The sequence below is a fragment of the Anastrepha ludens genome, unplaced genomic scaffold (genome assembly GCF_028408465.1).
Source record: "Anastrepha ludens isolate Willacy unplaced genomic scaffold, idAnaLude1.1 ptg000018l, whole genome shotgun sequence".
NCBI classification, from domain to species: Eukaryota; Metazoa; Arthropoda; class Insecta; order Diptera; family Tephritidae; genus Anastrepha; species Anastrepha ludens.
In genome coordinates, this window is record NW_026530029.1 from 130568 (window position 1) to 142813 (window position 12246).

The window sequence follows — 12246 nt, forward strand, 5'->3', positions numbered from 1 at the left end:
TGCGCAGCATAATAATCGGTGCTCCAATTTTTAATCGTAAATTATGAGGTGCTAGGCCTGGCAAATCGAGTGAGTTTAAGAATTCAGTTGGATAATTTACGACATCATCTTGATCAGTAATAGTGTTCATTGACTTACTTATATGTTACTATGTCACCAGGTATTTGAACCAAAATAGCTGCATTTATATCATTGACGTCCTTATTTTCCCCAGCTAAAATTGCTCTTTCGCTGAGCCAATCATGGTTTTTGTAATGTTGAACTATGTTTGGAAATACACTATGTAATCATTCTTGTTGGATCGAATTGGTGTGAAAATTAAGCTGCTGACGGATCGTTCTGTAGTGTAAGCTTGTTTACATGTCTCAATAAATACAATGATTTTAAGTATGCATTCATCTGCAGCCGTAAATTTTGGGATCACAGGTAAAGTTTGCCTGAAATCTCCAGCCAATAAAATCGTGGCACCTCCAAAGACTGTTTGGCTTCCTCGTAGATCTTTCAAAGTTCTATCAAGTGCTTCCAATGGTTTCTTGTGTGCCATAGTACACTCGTCCCATACGATGAGCTTACATACTTTAAAAACTTTTGCCATTCCAGAAGTTTTCGAAATATTGCATGTTGGTGTTTCATTTAGCTGCATATTCAAAGGCAACTTTAATGCAGAATGTGCTGTGCGACCGCCTTCCAGTAATGTAGCCGCAATTCCGGAAGAAGCGAGTGCCAATGCAACGTTATTATTTGATCGAATTGTTGCTAATAGCAATGAAATCAAAAAGGTCTTTCCTGTTCCCCCAGGAGCATCCAAGAAAAACAATCCACCAGTTCCATGGCTAACATTATTTATGATTGTATCATAAACATGTTGCTGTTGTTGTGTTTAGTTCATTACAATCATAATGGTATTCACGCTCCAGTTCTCAATTTTCATTTCATTTCATTTATTGCCCAAAATCATTTTAACATAGGAGTTTACAAAGTTATGATAAAATTAGATTATTTAGCATTATCCTATCATACATTTGTATTTATCTAGGAGTTTAAAACTTATTTTTCTTTTGATATATACAATAGGTTATGATTATTATTTTGTATGTCTTTGGCATAATTTTAAAACTTATTTATATTCTCCCAAAAAGGGCTTAAAAAGGAGATAACGTATAATAAACTTCTATCATTTATTTGGCTATAAATTGATCAATGTTATAAACTAAATTTTCATCGTTGAAATTGTTCATCACGAAACGAAAACACAATCCGAAGTTCTCAATCGAGTTGTTGTAATGAATTAAACACATTTGTAATATCAAATTTAACGAAATTGAATGACCCATGTTGCTGTTGGTGATACAATTATGAATAATGCTAGCCATGGAACTGGTGGATTGTTTTTCTTCGATGCTCCTGGGGGAACAGAAAAGACCTTTTTGATTTCATTGATATTAGCAACATTGCATTGGCACTCGCTATTTCCGGAATTGCGGGAACATTACTTGAAGGCGGTCGCACAGCACATTCTGCATTAAAGTTGCCTTTGAATATGCAGGTAAATGAAACACCAACATGTAATATTTCGAAAACATCTGGAATGGCAAAAGTTCTTAAAGTATGTAAGCTCATCGTATGGCCATGATTTCAGGCAAACGTTACCTGTGATCCCCAAATCTACGGCCGCAGATGAAATCAATGCATGTTTAAAATCATCATATTAATGGAGACATGTAAACACGCTTACACTTGCTACAAACGTACGTGTTCAACTACAGAACGATCCGTCGGCAGCTGAATTTTCACACCAATTACTGAAAATCGGAAATGGCCAAATGTCTGTCGATCCAACAGGAATGATTTCATTGCCTAACAATTTCTGCACTTTTGCAAATTATTAATTGTCATAGTGAAGACAAGGCGAATGGGAACTGCAAACGTTTGAAATCGAATGGTAAATCCGTTGGAATCAGTGGAATTCTGGGTATCAAAACGTCTTCTCCTTTGTACTTCCATTTCAAAATTGTTGCTTCGATAACGTTACCCATTAGCTTCTTCACAGCGAGTCCGGTACCGTTGCAAAGTCGTGGCACATTAATGTTGCGCAGCATATAATCGGTGCTCCAATTTTTAATCGTAAATTATGAGGTAGTAGGCCTGACAAATCGAGTGAGTTTAAGAATTCAGTTGCATAATTTACGACATCATCTTGATCAGTAAATAGTGGCCATTGACTTACTTATATGCAACTATGTCACCAGGTATTTGATCCAAAATAGCTACATTTATATCATTTACGTCCTTATTTTTCCCAGCTAAAATTGCTCTTTCGCTGAGCCAATCATGGTTTTTGTAATGTTGAACTATGTTTGGAAATACACTCTGTATCAATGCCTCTTTAGACTGTGCAAAAGTGCAGAAATTGTTAGGCAATGTTATCATTCCTGTTGTTTTTGAAAAAAGGTTTATTTTTTTTGGTTAAAAAGTGTTTTTTGAAATTTTGAAAAACAATTCGCTCTAACAAATTTCTTCTCAGTTAACTGCTGAAAATTAAATATTTTGAAAAAACAATTTTTTTTTTAATTTAACGTTTTTGAGAAAATTTTGTTCTTGAAAAAATTTCATACTTTTGTAAAAGTTTAAATTGATTTGTTAAAAAAGATTTTTGTCCGCTTTGAAAAACGCCCCCTCGAAAAAATGTATTCTCTATTAATAGTGGAATATGAAATGCTTTGAAAACACCATTTTTTTTTTTAATTTTGTTTGGTTTTCAGAAAATTTTGTTTTGACAAAATTTCATACCCTTAAAAAAGTTTTATTTTATTTGTTTAAAATTTTTGAAATTTTTTTTTTGTATATTAATATTAGAAAAACACCTCTTCGAAGAAATTTCTTTTATCTTTTTGAGGAAAATTTGGTTTTGAAAAAATTTCATGCTTTCGAAATTTTTTTATTTTACTTTATTTCTTCAAAATTTTTGAAAACAATTTTTTTTATAATTTTCGAAAAACACCCCTTTGAAAAAATGTTTTCTATGTGTCATAGTGGTATTCCATTAACTTTTAGGATTATAGTCAAATACTTACAAATATCTACGCTTTCACAAATAGCAACAATAAACAAATTTCCTCAAAACCAAAAAATTTAGTTTTTTTCTAAAAAAATTCTAAACAAACAACGTAATAAATTTAGAATTTTGTGTTCACGAAAAAACAGTATTGTTTTTATTGTATTAACTGAAAACCAAAATGTTGCAAAAAATCAAAACAAAACTAAATTATTTTTTTGTGTTCATTTGGTCCATATGTTCCATAAAAAGTTGATATGGTAAATAATATGCAGGGTCTGATAGACGCAAATTTCCATTGACCATTATAGTGACAAAATTATCGATCACCAATTCCAACAGGATTTCAAAATCAGAGTTGGAATGAGTTGCTGTGTGGTGTACTTCTGAAAAAATGAGAAATAAACAAAATAAATCTAAAAATTCGAATTCTAACTTTATCTTGTGTATGTTCTTATTACCTTTGAATTTTTCCAATGAAGCACCATTCATTTTAAATTTTCCAAGAATTTTTTTTATCATTTCGCGTTTCTTTCCTCTTTCATTCGATTCCAACATTTGTTCATAGCCGAAAACATCGTTTGCAAACGCATTCATTTCCATATAGAATTGGTCAAAGAAAGCATTGCTCAATTGAATTGAAACATTATTTTCATAAATACTTAGGATCTTCACTAATGCACCTTGGTACATACCTAACGCAGATATTCATCGCGACCTTGACATCGATACTATTGATGAAACAATACAAAGCGCTAGCAGAAGACACATAAATAGACTATTAACGCATACAAATCCTATGATGAGAAGACTACCAAATAAAGAAAAATCTACCCAAAGTCGGCTTAACCATCAAACACCAACAGATCTTGCAAAATCTTTGTAATCAATTGTCAACTAATCGTATATGTCATTGTTTGTTAACCACTTGTTTTTAAATACAATAATATGTATATATTACTTCTAAATGAGCTTGGGGGCATTGGCTCTTCAATATCACTCTCATTCCATCTTTTTGTAAATCAAATTACTTATTGTATAACGACAGGTGTAATATTTTATGGAAGAAATAAAAAAAAAAAAAAAAAATTTCATTCGAATCATTTGAAATTTCTGTATACAATAACGAAAAATTCAAAAAAAGTTGTACACATAAAATGAATGTCGATTCGAAACTTACTTTAATCTAAGAATCGAGCAAGTTTTGTTTTGTACAATATTTTGATTTTTTCTTTTTTTATATGAAGAAAATATTTAAAAGAAAATTTTTTTTGCTAAAAACCTTCCCCTAGAGGATCCCTATAATATGAAAAAAGAACGAATAAAATTGGCCTCGTATCGGCCCAAAAAAATGCGTACAAACGAACATCTTTTCATTTTTATATATATAGAAGATTAACAATCTATCGCCTAATCTTCAGCCATTTAATCTTTGTTACTCTTTAATAATAAAGAATATTTTAATTGTCTTAATCGCGACAATGATTATTCTACACAAATCATAAAGATATTGGAACATTATATTTTATCTTTGGAGCATGAGCCGGTACAGTAGGAACATCTCTAAGAATTCTAATTCGAACTGAATTAAGACACCCGGGAGCCTCAATTGGATATGATCAAATTTACAAGGTAATTGTAACAGCTCACGCATTTGTAATAATTTTTTTTATGGTAATACCTATTATAATTGGAGGATTTGGAAATTGATTCTTCTTCTTAATTGGCGCTATAACCGCTTACGCGATTTTGGCCGAGTTTAGCAAAGCGCGCCGGTCGTTTCTTTCTCGTGCTAACCGGCGCCAGTTGGACACACCAAGTGAAGCCAAGTCCTTCTCCACCTGATCTTTCCAACGCAGAGGAGGCCGCCCCCTTCCTCTGCTACCACCAGCTGGTACCGCATCGAATACTTTCAAAGCCGGAGCGTTTGTATCCATTCGGATGACATGACCCAGCCAACGTAGCCGCTGGATCTTTATTCGCTGCGCTATGTCTATGTCGTCGTAAAGCTCATACAGCTCATCGTTCCATCGTCTGCGATATTCGCTGTTGCGAACGTGCAAAGGTCCAAAAATCTTACGCAGAATCTTTCTCTCGAACACTCCAAGCGTCGCTTCATCGGATGTTGTCATCGTCCACGCTTCTGCGCCATACGTTAGGACGGGCATGATGAGAGTCTTGTAGAGTGTTAGTTTTGTTCGTCGAGAGAGGACTTTACTGCTCAGTTGCCTACTTAGTCCAAAGTAGCACTTGTTGGCAAGAGAGATTCTACGTTGGATTTCAAGGCTGACATTGTTATCGGTGTTAATGCTGGTTCCTAAATAGACGAAGTCTTTTACAACCTCGAAATTATAACTGTCTACAGTGACGTGGGTGCCGATACGCGAGTGCGCCGACTGTTTGTTTGAAGACAGGAGGTACTTCGTTTTGTCCTCGTTCACCACCAGGCCCATTCGCTTTGCCTCTTTATCCAGTTTGGAGAAGGCAGAACTAACAGCGCGGTTGTTAAGGCCGATGATGTCAATATCATCGGCATACGCCAGAAATTGTACGCTCTTATAAAAAATTGTGCCTGAGCGATTAAGTTCTGCGGCTCGCACGATGCTCTCCAACATCAGGTTAAAGAAGTCACACGACAGGGAGTCACCCTGTCTGAAACCTCGTTTGGTATCAAACGGCTCGGAGAGGTCCTTTCCAATTCTGACGGCGCTGTTGGTGTTGAGCAACGTCATCTTACATAGCCGTATTAGTTTTGCGGGGATACCAAATTCAGACATCGCGGCATACAGGTAACTCCTTTCCGTACTGTCGAATGCAGCTTTGAAGTCGACGAAAAGATGGTGTGTGTCGATTCTCCTTTCATGGGTCTTTTCCAAGATTTGGCGTATTGAGAATATTTGGTCGATGGTAGACTTTCCAGGTCTGAAGCCACACTGATAAGGTCCAATCAGTTGGTTGACGGTGGGCTTCAGCCTTTCACACAATACGCTCGCTAGAACCTTATAGGCGATATTTAGAAGACTAATCCCGCGGTAATTGGCACAAATTGCAGGATCGCCCTTCTTATGGATTGGGCAGAGCACACTTAAATTCCAATCGGCAGGCATGCTTTCATCCGACCATATTTTGCATAGGAGCTGATGCATGCACCTTACCAGCTCCTCGCCGCCATGTTTGAATAGCTCAGCCGGCAGTCCGTCGGCGCCCGCGGCTTTGTTGTTCTTTAGCCGCGTTATCGCTATTCTCACCTCGTAATGATCGGGTAGCGGAACGACAATTCCGTCGTCAACGATTGGGGTATCGGGATCTTCACTTTCTCGGTGACATGCGCAGCTGTCACTGTTTAATAAGTTCGAGAAGTGTTCCCTCCATAATTTAAGATTGCTCTGTACGTCGGTCACCAGTTCGCCGTCTTTGTTCTTACAGGAAAACGCCCCGGTCTTAAAACCTTCTGTAAGCCGCCGAACTTTCTGGTAGAATTTTCGGGCGTTGTTCCTGTTGGCCAGCATCTCAAGCTCTTCGCACTCACGTATTTCGGCCTCTCGTTTCTTCTGTCGGATAATACGTCTCTCTTCCTTTTTCAGCTCTCTGTAGCGATCCCACATGGCTCGCGTTGCGCCCGATCGCAGCGTGGCTCTATAGGCGGCATCCTTTCTTTCTGCGGCAGCATGACATTCCTCGTCGTACCAATTGTTTTTTCGGGCTCGCCGGAATCCGATTTCTTCTTCGGCGGCGGTACGTAGAGAACGAGAAATGTTGCTCCATTGTTCGTGGATGCCGGTTTGTTGGGCAGTACTCTCTGAGAGCAGGAGTGAGAGTCGAGTGGCGAATCTTCTGGCTGTCTGTTGTGATTGCAGCTTTTCGAGGTCGAACATTCTTTGCGTAGGTAGATGCACGTTTTTTGCTGCACAGAGGCGCGTGCGCAGTTTGGCTGCAACAAGGTAGTGATCCGAGTCAATGTTGGGTCCTCGGATCGTACGTACATCTAATACACTAGAAGCGTGTCTTCCATCTATCACAACATGATCGATCTGGTTTCGCGTTTTTCGATCAGGGGACAGCCAGGTAGCTTGGTGTATCTTTTTATGCTGGAATCTGGTGCTGCAGACTACCATGTTTCGGGCCCCGGCGAAGTCGATCAGCCTCTGTCCGTTACCGGATGTTTCGTTGTGTAGGCTGAATTTTCCGACTGTGGGACCAAAAATTCCCTCCTTGCCCACCCTGGCGTTGAAGTCGCCAAGCACGATTTTTATGTCGTGGCGGGGGCAGCGCTCATAGGAACGTTCCAGGCGCTCATAGAAAGAATCTTTGGTCACATCGTCCTTCTCTTCCGTCGGGGCGTGGGCGCAAATTAGCGATATGTTAAAAAAACGGGCTTTGATGCGGATTGTTGCGAGACGCTCGTCCACCGGAGTGAACGACAGTACTTGGCGACGAAGTCTCTCTCCCACAACAAATCCGACACCGAATTTGCGCTCCTTTACATGGCAGCTGTAGTAGACGTCGCAAGGTCCTATGGTTTTCTTTCCTTGCCCCGTCCATCGCATCTCTTGGATGGCAGTGATGTCAGCCTTTACTCTCACGAGGACATCAACCAGCCGGGCAGAGGCACCCTCCCCATTAAGGGACCGGACATTCCAGGTGCATGCCCTCAAATCATAGTCCTTAGTTCGTTTGCAGGGGTCGTCATCAGTATAGGGAGGTCTCATCCGAGGCTTTTTTAAAGTTTTCATTGGGGGCGATTTTTAAGTGGCGGGTCCCAAACCCAACGCACAACCAGCTATCCTGGAATGTTTCGCCTTCTCACTTTAGCTCACTCCCGAACGGGTGTTCGGAAGCTACCCAGAGGATACGTGGGCTAATCCCGGCCATTGTGAGCTGCTTGAACCATGTGTAGAAGAATCGTCCTGGCCACTCCCAAGTGAATGGCGATCAATAACTTTCCCCACTTGCGTGGACTTCTACACATGGAACCATCCAGTTATTACAAATTTATTATCTGCAATTCCTTACCTAGGAATTGATTTAGTTCAATGAGTTTGAGGAGGGTTCGCAGTAGATAATGCCACTCTTACCGGATTTTTTACATTTCATTTTATTTTACCATTTATTGTATTAGCAATAACATTAATTTATTTATTATTTTTTCATCAAACAGGATCTAATAACCCAATTGGATTAAATTCTAATATTGACAAAATTCCATTCCACCCATACTTTACGTACAAGGACATTGTAGGGTTTATTATTATAATTATAGCACTTCTATTATTAACTTTAATTAACCCTTATTTGTTAGGAGATCCTGATAATTTCATCCCTGCTAATCCTTTAGTAACACCAGTTCATATTCAACCTGAATGATACTTTTTATTTGCATATGCAAATTTGCGTTCTATTCCTAACAAATTAGGAGGAGTTATTGCATGAGTTCTATCAATTGCAATCCTAGCAATTTTACCATTCTATCATTTAAAAAACTTCCGAGGAGTCCAATTTTATCCTGTAAATAAAATTCTATTTTGAATTATAGTAGTTACTGTAGTTACTAGACTTGTAGAAGATCCTTATGTACTAGTTGGACAAATTTTAACAGTAATTTACTTCTTATATTATATTATTAATCCACTTATTAATAAATGATGAGACAATTTAATTAATTAATTAGTTAATGAGCTTGAACAAGCATATGTTTTGAAAACATAATATAGGAACATTAATTTCCTATTAACTTTACTAAAATCAATTAACAACATATAATATATCAAAAATAATTTAACTCCAATAAAAAATAATAAATAATTTAAAGAAAAAGGTAAAAAACACTTTCAAGCCAAATATATTAATTTATCATAACGAAATCGAGGTAAAGTTCCACGAACTCAAATAAAAACAAATGAAATAAAAACCAATTTTAAATAAAATACTACATTAAACAAGTCACAACCAAAAAAAGTTACACAAAATAATATACTTATAAATAAAATTCTAGCATATTCAGCTATAAAAATCAAAGCAAATCCACCACTTCTATATTCAACATTAAACCCAGAAACTAATTCAGATTCACCTTCAGCAAAATCAAAAGGTGTACGATTAGTTTCAGCTAAACAAATACAAAATCAAACAAGTCTAACTGGAAATATAATAACGACAAATCAAATGTAACTTTGGTAATAAACAACCCGTAATCCACCTAACAAAGCATAATTAGAATTAGATGATCAACCAGCAACTATAACAGCATAAACTCCTAATCTAGTACAATACAAAAAAAATAAAATTCCTAAATTAAAAGAGAATAACTTCACAAATAAAGGAATACATAATCAAACAATTAAAGAAAAAATAGGAGAAAAATAATAGGAAACATAATTTGATAAAAGAGGATAAGTTTGTACCTTAGTAAATAACTTAATTGCATCACAAAAAGGTTGAGGAATTCCTATTAAACCAACCTTATTAGGACCCTTACGAATCTGAATATAACCTAATACTTTACGTTCCAAAAGAGCTAAAAAGGCTACTCTTACTAAAACACAAATTACCAAAACTAATCTACCAACAAAAGATAAAACTATTTCCATAAAAATCAAGTACTATTTGTAGTATAAACTACATAATTAAATTCCAAATTTATTGCACTAATCTGCCAAAACAGTAATTTATATTAATAATATTCTATTATTTAAAATATAATTATTTTAATATTTGGTCCTTTCGTACTAAAATATTACAATTTATTAATGATAGAAACCAACCTGGCTTACGCCGGTCTGAACTCAGATCATGGAAGGATTTAAAAGTCGAACAGACTTAATTTTTGAACGGCTACACCCAACCCATTATACCTTAATCCAACATCGAGGTCGCAAACTTTTTTGTCGATATGAACTCTTAAAAAAAATTACGCTGTTATCCCTAAAATAACTTAATCTTATAATCACTATTAATGGATCAATAATTCATAAATTAATGATTTTAAAAAATTAAAAGTTCATTAAATTTTAATATCACCCCAACGAAATAATTAATATTAAATAAATCAAAAAAATTTTGTTAAAATTATATATAAAGATTTATAGGGTCTTCTCGTCTTTTAATAAAATTGTAGCTTTTTAACTAAAATATAAAATTTATTATTTAAATTTATATGAAACAGCTTATACTTCGTCCAACCGTTCATACCAGCCTTCAATTAAAAGACTAATGATTATGCTACCTTTGCACAGTCAAAATACTGCGGCCATTTAAAATTATTCAGTGGGCAGGTCAGACTTTATATATAACTAGCGTACCCTCGCCCGCTTCACTAGGCGATAAATTCAATGATTTGCTGAAAGAGAATAAAATTAATACGAAACAAAGCAAATTCTTTGATACAATTTCACTTTATTGTAACACTTTTTGGTAGACAACGTTTTTGGTTTTTCCATCGTTCGCGTAAATGAATAATGACTATGGTTTGCCTACTCGTGCGCAAGCTACATACATACAATTGTACATGAGAAGAAATTGGGTATTCTGAATTAATACCGCACATTTGTAGATACTGTCCTTGCGCCTTATGAATTGTCATAGCGAAGGCAAGGCGAATAGGGAACTGCAAACGTTGGAAATCGAATGGTAAATCCGTCGGGATTAGTGGAATTCTGGGTATCAAAACGTCTTCTCCTTTGTACTTCCCTTTCAAAATTGTTGCTTCGATAAAGTTACCCATTTGCTTCTTCACAGCGAGTCTGGTACCGCTGCAAAGTCGTGGCACATTAATGTTGCGCAGCATAATAATCGGTGCTCCAATTTTTAATCGTAAATTATGAGGTGCTAGGCCTGGCAAATCGAGTGAGTTTAAGAATTCAGTTGGATAATTTACGACATCATCTTGATCAGTAATAGTGTTCATTGACTTACTTATATGTTACTATGTCACCAGGTATTTGAACCAAAATAGCTGCATTTATATCATTGACGTCCTTATTTTCCCCAGCTAAAATTGCTCTTTCGCTGAGCCAATCATGGTTTTTGTAATGTTGAACTATGTTTGGAAATACACTATGTAATCATTCCTGTTGGATCGACAGACATTTGGCCATTTCCGATTTTCAGTAATTGGTGTGAAAATTAAGCTGCTGACGGATCGTTCTGTAGTGTAAGCTTGTTTACATGTCTCAATAAATACAATGATTTTAAGTATGCATTCATCTGCAGCCGTAAATTTTGGGATCACAGGTAAAGTTTGCCTGAAATCTCCAGCCAATAAAATCGTGGCACCTCCAAAAACTGTTTGGCTTCCTCGTAGATCTTTCAAAGTTCTATCAAGTGCTTCCAATGGTTTCTTGTGTGCCATAGTACACTCCTCCCATACGATGAGCTTACATACTTTAAAAACTTTTGCCATTCCAGAAGTTTTCGAAATATTGCATGTTGGTGTTTCATTTAGCTGCATATTCAAAGGCAACTTTAATGCAGAATGTGCTGTGCGACCGCCTTCCAGTAATGTAGCCGCAATTCCGGAAGAAGCGAGTGCCAATGCAACGTTATTATTTGATCGAATTGTTGCTAATAGCAATGAAATCAAAAAGGTCTTTCCTGTTCCCCCAGGAGCATCCAAGAAAAACAATCCACCAGTTCCATGGCTAACATTATTTATGATTGTATCATAAACATGTTGCTGTTGTTGTGTTTAGTTCATTACAATCATAATGGTATTCACGCTCCAGTTCTCAATTTTCATTTCATTTCATTTATTGCCCAAAATCATTTTAACATAGGAGTTTACAAAGTTATGATAAAATTAGATTATTTAGCATTATCCTATCATACATTTGTATTTATCTAGGAGTTTAAAACTTATTTTTCTTTTGATATATACAATAGGTTATGATTATTATTTTGTATGTCTTTGGCATAATTTTAAAACTTATTTATATTCTCCCAAAAAGGGCTTAAAAAGGAGATAACGTATAATAAACTTCTATCATTTATTTGGCTATAAATTGATCAATGTTATAAACTAAATTTTCATCGTTGAAATTGTTCATCACGAAACGAAAACACAATCCGAAGTTCTCAATCGAGTTGTTGTAATGAATTAAACACATTTGTAATATCAAATTTAACGAAATTGAATGACCCATGTTGCTGTTGGTGATACAATTATGAATAATGCTAGCCATGGAACTGGTGGATTG

General features: G+C 36.0%; 1 pseudogene; it reads left to right on the forward strand.

Annotated features, from left to right (window-relative positions):
• The first annotated feature begins 1711 nt into the window (after positions 1-1711).
• Positions 1712-8581, forward strand: LOC128870634 (cytochrome b-like; annotated as a pseudogene).
• Positions 8582-12246: the final 3665 nt, after the last annotated feature.